Source organism: Schistocerca gregaria, chromosome X (genome assembly GCF_023897955.1).
Source record: "Schistocerca gregaria isolate iqSchGreg1 chromosome X, iqSchGreg1.2, whole genome shotgun sequence".
Classification (NCBI taxonomy): Eukaryota; Metazoa; Arthropoda; class Insecta; order Orthoptera; family Acrididae; genus Schistocerca; species Schistocerca gregaria.
In genome coordinates this window covers 522143140-522159042 of record NC_064931.1, presented here as the reverse complement: position 1 = coordinate 522159042, position 15903 = coordinate 522143140, and positions in this window count along the sequence as shown.

Genomic DNA, 15903 nt, shown 5'->3' with positions numbered 1-15903 from the left:
TACAGGGTGTTTCAAAAATGACCGGTATATTTGAAACGGCAATACAAACTAAACGAGCAGCGATAGAAATACACCGTTTGTTGCAATATGCTTGGGACAACAGTACATTTTCAGGCAGATAAACTTTCGAAATTACAGTAGTTACAATTGTCAACAACAGATGGCGCTGCGGTCTGGGAAACTCTATAGTACGATATTTTCCACATATCCACCATGCGTAGCAATAATATGGCGTAGTCTCTGAATGAAATTACCCGAAACCTTTGACAACGTGTCTGGCGGAATGGCTTCACATGCAGATGAGATGTACTGCTTCAGCTGTTCAATTGTTTCTGGATTCTGGCGGTACACCTGGTCTTTCAAGTGTCCCCACAGAAAGAAGTCACAGGGGTTCATGTCTGGCGAATAGGGAGGCCAATCCACGCCGCCTCCTGTATGTTTTGGATAGCCCAAAGCAATCACACGATCATCGAAATATTCATTCAGGAAATTAAAGACGTCGGCCGTGCGATGTGGCTGGGCACCATCTTACATAAACCGCGAGGTGTTCGCAGTGTCGTCTAAGGCAGTTTGTACCGCCACAAATTCACGAAGAATGTCCAGATAGCGTGATGCAGTAATCGTTTCGGATCTGAAAAATGGGCCAATGATTCCTTTGGAAGAAATGGCGGCCCAGACCAGTACTTTTTGAGGATGCAGGGACGATGGGACTGCAACATGGGGCTTTTCGGTTCCCCATATGCGCCAGTTCTGTTTATTGACGAAGCCATCCAGGTAAAAATAAGCTTCGTCAGTAAACCAAATGCCGCCCACATGCATATCGCCGTCATCAATCCTGTGCACTATATCGTTAGCGAATGTCTCTCGTGCAGCAATGGTAGCGGCGCTGAGGGGTTGCCGCATTTGGATTTTGTATGGATAGAGGTGTAACCTGTGCCGCATGAGACGATACGTGGACGTTGGCGTCATTTGGACTGCAGCTGCCACACGGCGAACGGAAAGCAGAGGCCGCTGTTGGATCACCTGCTGCACTACCTGCGCGTTGCCCTCTGTGGTTGCCGTACGCGTTCGCCCTACCTTTCCAGCACGTTCATCCGTCACATTCCCAGTCCGTTGAAATTTTTCAAACAGATCCTTTATTGTATCGCTTTTCGGTCCTTTGGTTACATTAAACCTCCGTTGAAAACTTCGTCTTGTTGCAACAACACTGTGTTCTAGGCGGTGGAATTCCAACACCAGAAAAATCCTCTGTTCTAAGGAATAAACCATGTTGTCCACAGCACACTTGCACGTTGTGAACAGCACACGCTTACAGCAGAAAGACGAGGTACAGAATGGCGCACCCACAGACTGCGTTGTCTTCTACATCTTTCACATCACTTGCAGCGCTATCTGTAGTTGAAAATTGTAACTACTGTAACTTCGAACGTTTGTCCGCCTGAAAATGTACTGTTGTCCCAAGCATATTGCAACAAACGGTGTATTTATATCGCTGCTCGTTTAGTTTTTATTGCCGTTTCAAATGTACCGGTCATTTTTGAAACACCCTGTAGTTACTTACAGCTTTTTGTCCAGTATCACACAATGAACGTAATTTGGAACTGCTAGACCAAGAAAGATAATTGAGCACATGACTGACAAAATATCTGCATGTGAAGCCAACCAGCAATTCTATATAAATGAACTTAAAAAAAAAACATTTGTCTGTTTTTCGAACTGTTGTTATGGTCATATTTGACTTAACTATCGCCGAAAGTATTCACCAAGACGTGGCGTCTAATGTTTCGTTCTTGAAGAGAGCCTTTGGCGTGGTGAAAATGATGATGATCTCAAATTATTCTATCAATTTTGTTTCCACAAAACTAATTTGACAAATGAATAATCGAACTTCAACCCAACACACAGCTTAAAGTTCAATTTATAGAACATCGTGAAACGCAGTAGAAGGTTGAATTTTGGAGATGAGTGCCTAACAATTATACTAAGTCATGAGACTGTGCACAGTTTATTTTAACACTATTTCCTTCAACCTGCCTTTTTGAAGCTTTTTTTTTTCGAAAATGAACTACTCGAATAATAAATCTCGTACTCGGTTGTCCAGTCTTTTAAAACACACAATGAGGACTGCTTGCAGTCCAAACGACGAACATACAGACGAAACAGCCGCTATGTACAATAAGTCATACTAATATTTTTATTTTTGTACATAAGTTTATTTTGTAGTTAGGAATAAAAACCCAGTTTCAAGAACGGTGGCTTTTTTTAATAGCCTTTGGGATGTGACTGATATAGGAAATAAAGATATTCGTCGGCTTTTTGTTATTTTGAAACTTTGAGATTAATTGCACTAGAATAAAGTTTATGTGACTATTTGAATAATACAACTTAATCTTTTAACGATACATCTGGCTAATCTTGCATAAAAGTAGTTTGAAATCAACTTCACGAAAAAATACACTGATCCCAGACCCGTTTTTGATGGCGACTCAAAGTAATCCAATTAATACTGAGTCCCTTCCTTTCCTGCGTCAAGCGACATGAACATATCAAGATTGTGCAGAACAGGTGAAATTTATTGTCACAGGCATGAGGTAGACGGACTCCGACAGACGCATTGAATTCTTTTAGTTCATTGAAAATTGGTCAGCAACACTGTCATTCTGTGAAAAAGTCAGTGCCGAATCCCCGTCGTTGTGCCACGCTACCACAATGATTATTCTAGTCGTTGCTAAAGTTCAACTCCAGTGGATACGTCACTAAAAACTAATTTTTGTGAAAACAGGATGTTGCAATTCAAAATTCTTATTCCCTATATTGAGGGATTTTAGTATCACTGTTAGCAACAGCACAACAATTTTATTCGACGGTGTGAGGCTAAGCCAAAAGCTGCGAAGTTTTTTTTTTAACCAGTTTCGAAAATAAATTTCCATTTGTAGCTCGTGTTAACGTTTAATTAATTCTGAATGATAACTTTTATGTATCCAGAACCGGTAAACGATAAATACTTACGATTCTTAATTGTTGACTGTTCCGGATTCCTTCGCCAAATCAAAAATATCCTGAAGAAAACGTAGTAGGCGCGCGAGAAATGATCCGATCACCTCAGGGGCAAAGCTGGGAGCAGGAGAGACGTAAGATGACGTGGGGGAAATATGCTTCCTTTTTCGCCTTCCAGTGCTGGTCGTGTATGCCTTGCATCCATTTGCTGCTATCGTACAAATTTCAAACGGAAATAAAATGGATTCGTTAACGCGCATATAGAAACAGTCATCTTCAAATTCAGTACATATTTCTAGCAAGAAATTTAAATTAAGGCTGTTGTAATACAACGCAATTAATAGAAGAAAAATGAAAAAAACATTTGACAGTGATCGTGTCTCATACTGCCTAACATATTTAAATATAAGGACAGTTATTGATATTATTCAACTAATTATCCGCTAATGCAGACGACACAACATTTTGTCAGGCAATAACAGTGTTACAACTTTGGAGTCGCTGAGGGTGGCAGTAATCCGAAACAGATATCAGTCGACCTGAAGAGTCCCGGATCGTGGCAACTTTTAAGGATCAGTACTTGGGGCCCGGAGGCCAACTTATCGTGTACTTACTGTAGATAGTCTATTGGATACTCGTAATGCACTACCTTACGTCGGTTACAAATCAATGATAACACCGGTACATATGCGGCCTGAGGTGGCACCTACAATGTCACTATTGGCTCTCGAGCAAAAACGTTTGACAACTACTGTTCTAACGCATCCCAAAACTGTTTCATTGGGTTAAGGTTGTGATTCTTAACAGGGCAGAAAATTTCAAGAACGTTGTCCACAAACCACTTCCCCCCATAAGCTCCTTTATGATAGGATGCACTGTCATGCTGATCACAACCAGTCATCTCCGAACTGTTCCTCGACTGTACACAGTAAACAGCGCTGTAAAATATGTTGATATACTACCGCATTTAGCGTTCCCTTAAGCGCAATAAGGGGACCACAGCCTAATCACGAAGAACACCCCCAACATCCTAAAACCACCTCCTCCATACTTCCCTGTTGGCACAACATATGACAACAGATGACAACAGATGTTCTCCATTATTTTCAAACCAAAACCCTACAATCCTACTGCCACAGAATACAGCGTGATTCGTCACTCCAAATAACTCGTTTCCAGTCACCCACTGTCTGTCACTTAACACTAACAACAAAAATATGCAGCTTGTGAGAAGCTGCTCGACCATTGTACCCCATTACGTTTAACTACCTACGCATAGTCCGTTATCCTAGCTGGATTGCTGGCAACATTTTAAAACTCAAGAGTGATCCCTTCCGCCGATTTCCCCAACCACCCTCCGCAATGCCTGACGGTCCCTGCCCATCAGTTTATAAGTTCTACAAGGACGTGGTTTAGGCGTGCTTGTTTATTTGAATTTCCACTTCACAACCACATCACCGAGGGTCGAATAGGATGGCTTTAGAAGGATTTAAATGTACCTGATGGATGAGTCGTTCAAATGACATCTAGTGACCAGTCCACGTTCGAAGCCACTAAGCTCTTCTCCTGTTGCTGCTTCTCTGCTGTCAACATCACGCCTCGCCACCTTTTGTAGTGGCGGGTCTGCCTCTCTCGACTGCTGCTTGTCAGTTCCGCATTACATAGGGGTGTCTTGCTATTTTTGATCAGATGGTATATGTGCAATCGGCATAAGAAATTTTTACGAGGAAATTTGTCAGTGGCATTTGTTGTACTTGGAAAGTTTGTTATATACCGTAGACTATATGTAATGTTACTTCTAATTTGTATTATCTCTGTTAACAGAACAAATAAATCAAGGATGTCAATAAATACTTGGGAAATTTTCGACGAAGTTTTTGCCCTATCTTTTCTCTTACTTACGTTAGGGTTCAAATGTATTCATACTAGGATACTTCACCTTTTGTGCCTGACGTCGAATCTTTGGGTGAACAATAACTTTCGTCTCAATTTATTGAGTCTTTAATGTTGAGAAAGACAGACATTTTATCAAATAAAAAACCCCTTTTAAGCAATCGTCAGTTGTAGGCGCATAACAAGTATTTGGACAAACTAATTTTAATAGTTCCTGGTGGCCCACTAAAAACTGAGTTTCATTCTATATAATCTCTTTTTGTATGTAATCATATTTTCATATTAACTATGAGCACGTCTTCTGACTTCAACCGAAAATCCGCCCATTTAAAGCGCAATGTTGATGAGTTCAGTTGCAATGGAACCTCTTCGTTTTGCGCGTGTCAACAGCATTTGGGCCGCGGCTGGTCAATACACAGCTTCACTGAAGTTCTGTCTGTACAGGCAGCTTTTGGCATAATCCATAGCAACACTCCTAGGATGTAGTTATTAAACACAATTATGTTGATTTGCATATGCTGGCGGTACAGTTAGCACTTCCCGAGGTGCTTTACGAGATTTCCAGAATCTCTAGACATTCTAGTGATAGAAGCAGTGGAAAGCTGAAAAGACTTACTGCAAGCCTTCGAGACGATGGCACATGGAGCATCTCAATGGCGAAGATGTTTGCTGTGGCCTGGACCACTCCTGCAATGTGGTGGTTGTCATCTGCGAAAGGAAAGATAGCTTCACTCCAAGTTTAAACGCAGCCAAAACCTCTCGAACAGAAGCTAAACGATGTCAAAGTTAGCGTAAAGAGGGCTATGCGTAAAGCGTTCAGTGAATTCGAAAGTAAAATTCTATGTACCGACTTGACAGAAAATCCTAGAAAGTTCTGGTCATACGTTAGATCAGTAAGTGGCTCGAAACAGCATATCCAGACACTCCGGGATGATGATTGCATTGAAACAGAGGATGACACGCGTAAAACTGAAATACTAAAGACCTTTTTCCAAAGCTGCTTTGCAGAGGAAGACCGAACTGCAGTTCCTTCTCTAAATCCTCGCACAAACGAAAAAATGGCTGACATCGAAATAAGTGTCCAAGGAACAGAAAAGCAACTGGAATCACTCAACAGAGGAAAGTCCACTGGACCTGACGGGATACCAATTCGATTCTACACAGAGTACGCGAAAGAACTTGCTCCCCTTCTAACAGCCGTGTACCGCAAGTCTCTACAGGAACGGAAGGTTCCAAATGACTGGAAAAGAGCACAGGTAGTCCCAGTCTTCGAGAAGGGTCGTCGAGCAGATGCTCAAAAATATAGACCTATATCTGTGACGTTGATCTGTTGTAGAATTTTAGAACGTGTTTTTTGCTCACGTATCATGTCGTTTCTGGAAACCCAGAATCTACTCATTAAGAATCAACAAGGATTCCGGAAACGGCGATCGTGTGAGACCTAACTCGCTTTATTTGTTCATGAGACCCAGAAAATATTAGATATAGGCTCCCAGGTAGATGCTATTTTCCTTAACTTCCGGAAGGCGTTCGATACAGTTCCGCACTGTCGCCTGATAAAGTAAGAGCCTACGGAATATCAGACCAGCTGTGGTGTCGGATTGAAGAGTTTTTAGCAAACAGAACACAGCATGTTCTCAATGGAGAGACGTCTACAGACGTTAAAGTAACCTTTGGCACGCCACAGGGGAGTGTTATGAGACCATTGTTTTTTCACAAATTATACAGGGTGTTACAAAAAGGTACGCCAAACTTTCAGGAAACATTCCTCACGCACAAATAAAGAAAAGATGTTATGTGGACATGTGTCCGGAAACGCTTAATTTACATGTTAGAGCTCATTTTACTTTCGTCCACCTACGCTCAATGGAGCACGTTGTTATGATTTCATACGGGATACTCTACCTGTGCTGCTAGAACATGTGCCTTTACAAGTACGACACAACATGTGGTTCGTGCGCGATGGAGCTCCTGCACATTTCAGTCTAAGTGTTCGTACGCTTCTCACGAACAGATTCGGTGACCGATGGCTTGGAAGAGGCAGACCAGTTCCATGGCCTCCACGCTTTCCTGACCTCAACCCTCTTGACTCATGTATGGGGGCATTTGAAAGCTCTTGTCTACACAACCCCGGTACCAAATGTAGAGACTCTTCTTGCTCGTATTGTGGATGGCTGTGATACAATACGCCATTCTCCAGGGCTATATCAGCGCATCAGGGATTCCATGCGACGGAGGGTGGATGCATGTATCCTCGCTAACGGAGGACATTTTGAACATCTCCTGTAACAAAGTGTTTGAAGTCACTCTGGTACGTTCTGTTGCTGTGTGTTTCCATTCCATGATTAATGTGATTTGAAGAGAAGTAATAAAATTAGCTTTAACATGGAAAGTAAGCGTTTTCGGACACATGTCCACATAACATATTTTCTTTCTTTGTGTGAGAGGAATTTTTCCTGAAAGTTTGGCCGTACCTTTTTGTAACACCCTGTATAAATGACCTAGTAGATAGTGTCTCAAGTTCCATGCGGCTTTTCGCGGATGGTGCTGTAGTATACAGAGAAGTTGCAGCATTAGAAAATTGCAGCGAAATGCAGGAAGATCTGCAGCGGACAGGCACTTCGTGCAGGGAGTGGCAACTGACCCTTAACATAGACAAATGTAATGTATTGCGAATACATAGAAAGAAGGATCCTTTATTGTATGATTATATGATAGCGGAATAAACACTGGTAGCAGTTATTTCTGTAAAATATCTGGGAGTATGCGTGCGGAACGAAGTGAAGTGCTATGGTCATATAAAATTGTTGGTAAGGCGGGTGCCAGGTTGAGCTTCATTGGGAGAGTTCTTAGAAAATGTAGTCCATCAACAAAGGAGGTGGCTTACGAAACACTCGTTCGACCTATACTTGAGTATTGCCCATCAGTGTGGGACCCATACCAGATTGGGTTGACAGAGGAGATAGAGAAGACTCAAAGAAGAGTGGCATGTTTCGTCACAGGGTTATTTGGTAAGCGTGATAGCGCTATGGAGATGTTTAGCAAACTCAAGTGTCAGTCTCTGCAGGAGTAGCTAGATGTCCAGGTTTCAAGAGGGTGGGTTTCTGGATGAGGTCTCTAATATATTGCTTCCCCTTTCTTATACCTTCTGAGGAGATCACGAATGTAAAATTAGGGAGATTCGACTGCGCACAGAGGCTTTCCAGCAGTCGTTCTTCCCGCGAACCATACGCAACCTGAACAGGAAACGGGGGGTTGGGGGTGGCATGTAACGACAGTGGCACGTAAAGTGCCCTCCGCCACACATCGTTGGGTGGCTTGAGGAGCATAAATGTAGATGTAGATATGTAGGGTCAAAGAGGGTGCTCACAATCAACCACCACAGCAGCCATAAATGGGTACAGAGTGTCTGTCTATTCATCTCCATGGGTGCTCTGATGTGGGCCATGGAGAGTACTGCTTCTGAGATGCCATCTAGTTCTGCCTGCAAGTGGTGCAAATCCAGACTGCAAGGTCTGTCGATGTCAATACCTGACCATTAAACATGTGGCATGGCCAGAGCATTCATACAGCACATCCCTTGGGACTTACAGAATTCACTACCTTGCATGCCAAAACAGTAGGGAGCTGTTGGAATTGCTGTGGTGTGCATTTAGTCTATAATGAACTTTCATCAATGTAGTTGTCTAGTTACTTTGAAACCTATTATTTTAATCAAATTGAGATGTTTAACTTCAAAGCATATTATTGAATTATGAGATATATTGCAAATTTTCAGCGGCATCCTTTTCCAGAGATTGTTCATGCATGTATTAACTGAAACTTTCACAGGCAGAGCAGGCCAAGTGAACAGAAAGGCAAGATGCTAATTTGAAAGGAAGTATAGGATCCATGAGTCTTAGCTAGATCCCCAGGCAGGGGAATGCAAGCTGAAGAGACTGCTACAGCATAATTTCTCTGTCAGAATACCTTCTGGGAAAAATCGGCTACCTAATGCATAGAAATAGTGTGCCCTACTTTTTTATGAAGACATACTTATTTTGAAAATGAAGTATTGATTGGGCTATAAAATACCGCCGCCGCCCCAAAACAGGATATTTTGGGCATGTTATTACATTTAGAGAAATATGATCAGTGCTGTTTTTCTGGGGGAACAATGGGGGATGCGTACCCCTAAACTTTGTCAAAGTTTTTTTGTTGTATTGTGTCTTTTGGTGGTGTTTTATAGGTTAAAATGTGTGTTCGGTAATATTTCCTTGTATTATTTTGTATGCCAGAAGGTTGATTGGACTCGGCTGTTTCATTATAGGTGTTTTACAGGTCAAATGAAATGTGTGATACCATTTTCTTTCATTGTTCAGGAGTTGATGGGAATCACATGCTTCATTTGAGGTGATGTGAACTGTAGTGTTCAATACCACATTCTCTTGTATGTTTGGGTTTTTTTCAGTATCGCCTGCTTCATTTAAGCTGTAATAAAGACAACTGAAGAGTCCAATACCTTTTTTTGTAGTTCGACATGTTGATGTCATGGCTAAAAGCAGACAGGTGGTATCCCATGCTTCAGTTATAAGTAATTGCTTGTGCCTTATCCCGGGGTTGTGCAGGTCGGCCATGGTTATACAGATTTGCCATATTACTTTGAAGGGGTGGCCGGATGCCCTTCCTGCTGCCACCGCATAACACCCCACTTGTGCTGGGTGAGATGTTTGCAGTAAATGAAAACTAGATAAGGGGCCAAAGCTGCAGAGAACACTTTGTAAAACCAAACTGGGATTCCATCCAGATCTGGTGCTTTATCTGCTTTCAAATCTTTCAGTTGTTTCTCTACACCAGGTATGCTTATTACTATATCGTCCATATCAGTGTGTGTCCGATGATCAAATGATGGTATGTTGTACAAGTCTCCTGTGTGAATGATTTCTTGACTGAAATTTAACACTTCAGCTCTTGTTTTCTTATCTTCCACCGCAACACCAGACTGGTCAACAAGGTACTGAATGGAAGCCTTAGATCCCCTTAGCGATTTTACATACGACCATAATTTTCTCAGGTTCTCTGCCAGATCTTTTGCTAAGGTGTCACAGTGGTGGTGTTTTGCCAATAGATTTTTAGCATGCACACGCTAAGGAAAAAAAAAAACTAACCTTTACTTGTCATTTGTGCGTTCCCTTTTGAACTGAGAGTTCAACAGCCTCTGTTTCTTCAGCATCCATCAAATTTCATTATTAAACCATGATGGGTCTTTTCCATACTGTATCCACTTACTACACACAACTCTCCAGACCACGATTTTCAATATGCTTAAACTTTGCCCGTAACTCCTCTACATCCATCTTACTGGAACAAAGTGATGCCAATTCACTTTCTGAGATGCTAGTACATGCTTATCTGCTCTGTCTAGTAGGAACACACTCCTAGCCTCCTTCACCGATTGATTAAGTTTCATAGTCATAGTTGCTATAATGACATGATCGCTCTTCCCCATTTCTGTACTGACATTGTTGATAATGTCCAACCTATTTGTAGCTACAAGGTCTGAGATATTTCCATTGCATGTGGGCTACCGAGGTAGCTACTGAAGACAATTTTCAGAAAACATGTTCAAAAGTAATTCGCACAACTATATGTCTGTATATAGTATAGCCTCATACGTACTGCTCTGAAAAGGGGTGGCAAAGAGAAGATGAGACTCATGACATGAAAGCGTGCACGCACGCAGAGAGAGAGAGAGAGAGAGAGAGAGAGAGAGAGAGAGAGAGAGAGAGAGAGAGAGAGAGAGAGAGAGAGAGAGATATTTAAAAAATCTATCATTCAGTGCTCTTGTACTTGAATCAAACAGAAAGCAGTTCCAATAACAGGTACAATGAGAAGTACTCTCTACCAGGCACTTGACAAAGGTCAAGGGCTGAAGACAGCCTTATAGCTGTAGGAGTATGTCATCTGCCCAGATTTCAAAAGGCACTTTCTGAATCAGGGACAGCCAAGAACTCTGCTCATGTGAGGCACTCAGGCATGCACGCTAATCCCCTAATTCCCCCCCCCCCCCCTTCGAATGCACACTATCTCTTTTACAATGCCACACTTAGTGGGAAGGGGGCACAGGGGTCTAATGGGTAAAAATTGCGAAAGTGCCACATGATGCCTTGTTTCGTATTTCACATTTGTGAACACAATATATCACAAGCCAAATTTTCAGTATTACTCATTTATTTCTGGCACACTGAAAAACTTACATCTTGCACCAACTGTCAGCATATGGACAAAGGCATATGGTTTCACAGATCGTCGCTCAGGTTGCCAAGTGATCTTCACTTATTTAGTTTCATAACTGAAAAAAGTTGATTGGAACATTGATATCATGTTTGCAATCTTATTACGGAGAGGAGCAATCTTTTTCCATGGAAAACTTCTAGCTCCTGGACATTTTGAACATAGAAGTATTTGTCTCTTAAATGAGATTTATACTCCACAGTGACCAGTTACATATGCAGACACACAGGGGAACTTTCAGCAGAAATGGCAAAGTCTCACGAAAAGGGGTTACATTGGCATTTTCCTCAGTTGTTTAGAAACCTATTCCTGTAATTCACTTAACACCACTACCGATTGTCCAAAATTCGTTTTCTTTAATGCCAGTGAGCTTAGGGAAATTGACAATGTTGCTCATTAGAAGTTGTTCCTTCCACAATGTCGTCCACAGCTCGTGGTCTGGTGGCTAGCATTGCTGCCTCTGGATCATGGCCTTGCACGTTCAATTCCCAGCCGTGTGTGTGCGTGTGTCATCCATAACAATGGCTGGATTGGACTCAGTAAAAATTTGGGACTTGGTACGGGTGCTGATGACCGCGCAGTTGAGTGCCCCCACAAACCAAACGTAACATTACATTACCTTACCTTCCCTTCCACAATGCCATTTTCTTTTAAAACACACCCATTTTCAGCTTAAGTTACTTCTCAACTTGCCGTGTCTTGCTGAGGGTAGTCTTCAGCCCACTATTGAAAATTTTAGGTCTGCAATACATTCCATATTTTCTGATTTTCATTCTTGCTTCCCATTTGCTTAAAAAATTCACCACTAGTTAGTCTTAAATGGGAAACTTATTCACGCATGTCCTTTGACTTAACCAACATACTTTGCAGTAATATGTAATATTTCCATATTCTGCATTCAATACCATTAAAGACTGTTGCAACTGACAATGTAATAATGCAAGCAACTTTTGGAAGTTAACTATTTGCACCACTAATTCCCTCTGGTGTTCCATGCATCTATATTTAACACAAAGTGCTTTTTCGTGTAGTGTACAATGAGTGTTATACAAATGATTTGATGATAGTCACGACTAAGTTCTTTCATCATCAACTAAAATCTTAGAATTCTTTCCATATGGTGGTGTAATGACATTTCATAGCAAAATTGTGGTACCTGTCGATTACACACCCATATAATAAATACTTAGTCATCTTTCTCCTCTCTAATTCTCATTCATCTTTCAGGGATCACAATGATAGATCACTAGGTTGCCTCTTGTCTCAACAGCCACTGGACCTGCTACCTTCCTTTATAATAGAACAAATAGCAGAAGATAAATAGCTCTTACACCACAATTGTGTCAAACTGAAGAAAGTTGTTCTCACCAAACTAAGGTACACCAAATTCTGGAAGAAAGTTTTGCACTGCACTGTTAAATGTCGCACTACAGCAAGGAGGACTAAGCAGAGATGTTAAAAGTAATACTGAGACAAGCTGAGTCTCAGTGTGCAGACCAACAGCACACTACGCATGCATGAAGTTTTGCATGCCATGGCCAGCCCTGTTCTAAATGGACAAGGCATTGGGTAATTCAGGCTCTGGGACAAGTGGTAGCCCAGCTTAACAGCATGTAGTGTGTTACCGCATGCAGCATGCAGTGTGTTACCGAGGAGGAGGAGGAGGAGGAGGAGTGCCCAGAAGAGCTCAGTCAGTGCACATGCATTAAATATATCATGAGATATAAAATATAAACCACACACTGTCATCTTAGCTGGTATGAGGATTTACACCTGGTCTGAGATTTTACACCACAACTGTTTGTACAGCCATGGTTATTGGCATGAGAGGAGTTGCACCCTTTGCTCTGTCTCCACTGATACTGTCCTTCCTATAGGGTGAGTCGGTGACAAAACAGTAGCTATAGTTATTTATAAGTTGAAGAGAAGTAATGGTTTGTTGTCTGCCTGTGTGCAATGCACTTTAGTTCATACAGGAGCTTGCACTTTTTCATTCAACGCTTTGGCACCTCTGCACACCGCACACACTCTGCTACCCTAACAGCCACTTCATCCATGTAGTGCACCCCTGATTTTCTAAGGGCAGTCCTAAGTTTCTCCATCTGATAGAGGCAGAAAAATAAACATCAAAGATCATCACAGAAGTGTCCTAAGCATCTGGTTTAAGCCTTCGACTCTGCTCTAAATCAGAGGACTGATCGGTTATGGCATCAATGTTACAAAATGATAGCTCTACTTCCACACTGGGATTGAGGCTAGATGTCTAACTCCATCAGCTGCCTGTAAGAACTGAGGACAGCTGACTGAAGCAGCAAGCGTCATTCGTGCCAACTGGAGCCACGATTTGCAGCCAGGTGCACCAAGTAGTGCTCAATCGCAGCCAGTAGTGCCACCACATCTTTGAAGATTACACCCCCACCTTCCCCTTCATAGCAAGCAGAGTGGATGCTTATCTGCTATCCTACCAGCCTGCAATATCCTTGGGAGACTATCACCTGTTTAACATTGGAGCTTCCAATGACAGTCTCACTCTCTGCTTGTCCACATCTCCCAGGAACATCAACCACAGCCACAACAAGTGAGGCATCCCATGCTGTCTTACATGTAATTTTAGCAGTCAGCATGTGTCAGACCTCACAAGCACTACCCCCTTTCCCCTTCTACGCAGAGATTCACGATCCTGGCATTGTTTGCCAACCCCCGACAGGTAACTCAACCAGCGTGCAGCTTTGAGTTTCTTGGGCTAGAGAAATCCATCCACAAGCTAAATATGATGCCTTTCAAGTCCAGACAGAATAGCATTTCTCATAGGAGAAAGAGAATGTAAATGTATTTGTTAACTGCAGGGTAGATTCCAGGCTAAATCTCATTTACAAACAGTAACAAGGCCCTCATACTATTAGGGGCAGAAAGCTGGCTGAAGCCAGAGGATAACAACAATGAAATTTTAAGCTCTGACGGGAATGTTTATAGCAAATATAGGTTGAACATTAGTGGTAGATGCATGTTTATTAAAAAAATATGATAATATCTAGTGAGGTTAGTACAGATTCAGAAAGAAAAATAATTGGGCAAATTGTTGAAGGTGGTCCCTCAGTAGCAGGAGTGCCAGAACAGTTGAGGGGAAACATGGAGAATGATATTATTGTTGTCGCTGTCTTCTTCAGTCCTGAAACTGGTTTTATGCAGCTCTCCACGCTACTTTATCCTGTGCAAGCTGCTTCATCTCCCAGTGATCCCTCGATGTCTCAGAACATGTCCTACCAACCGATCCCTTCTTCTAGTCAAGATGTGCCACAAGCTCCTCTTCTCCCCAATTCTATTCAATACCTCCTGATTAGCTATGTGATCTACCCATCTAATCTTTAGCATTCTTCTGTAGCACCACATTTCAAAAGCTTCTATGCTCTTCTTGTTTAAACTATTTATTGTGCATGTTTCACTTCCATACATGGCTACACTCCATACATATACTTTCAGAAACAACTTCCTGACATTCAAATCTATACCTGAAATTTCTTTTCTTCAGAAATGCTTTCCTTGCCATTGCCAGTCTACATTTTTTATCCCCTACTTCAACCATCATCAGTTATTTTCCTGCCCAAATTGCAAAACTCCTTTACTACTGTAAGGGTGTCATTTCTTAATCTGATTCCCTCAGCAGCACCCGACTTAATTCGACTACATTCCATTATCCTTATTTTGCTTTTGTTGATGTTCATCTTACACCCTCCTTTCAAGACACTGTCCAATCCGTTCAACTAATCTTCCAAGTCCTTTGCTGTCTCTGACAGAATTACAATGTCATCGTCGAACCTCAAAGTTTTTATTTCTTCTCCCTGTATTTTAATACCTACTCTGAATTTTTCATTTTTTTCCTTTACTGCTTGCTCAGTATACAGATTGAACTACATCAGGGATAGGCTACAACCCTGTCTCACTCCCTTCCCAACCACTGCTTCCCTTTCATGTCCCTCGATTCTTATGAACTGCCATCTTGTTTCTGTACAAATTGTAAATAGCATTTCACTCCCTGTAGTTTAACCCTGCCATCTTTAGAATTTGGAAGATAGTATTCCAGTCAACATTGTCAAAAGCTTGCTGTAAGTCTACAAATGCTAGAAACATAGGTTTGCCTTTCCTTAATCTTTCCTCCAAGATAAGTCGTTAGGTCAGTATTGCCTCACGTGTTCCACTATTTCTACTGAACCCAAACTGATCTTCCCCGAGGCCGGCTTCTATCAGTTTTTCTATTTGTCTGTAAATAATTCACGTTAGTATTTTGTAGCTGTGACTTATTAAACGTCTCAAAAATGATATCGACGGGCAGTGCAAAATGGCTAAGCAGGGATGGCTTGAGGGCAAATGCAAAGATGTAGAGGCTTATCTCACTAGGGGTAAGATAGATACTGCTTACAGGAAAATTAAGGAGACCTTTGGAGAAAGGAGAACAACTTACATGAATATCAAGAGCTTTGATGGAAACCCAGTTCTAAGCAAAGAAGGGAAAGCAGAAAGGTGGAAGGAGTATATAGAGGGTCTATACAAGGGCGATGTACTTGAGGACAATATTATGGAAATGGAAGAGGATGAAGATGAAATGCGAGATATACTGCGTGAAGAGTGACAGAGCACTGAAAGACCTGAGTCGAAACAAGGCCTCCCGGAGTAGACAATGTTCCATTAGAACTTCTGATTGCCTTGGGAGAGCTAGTCCTGACAAAACTCTACCATCTAGCG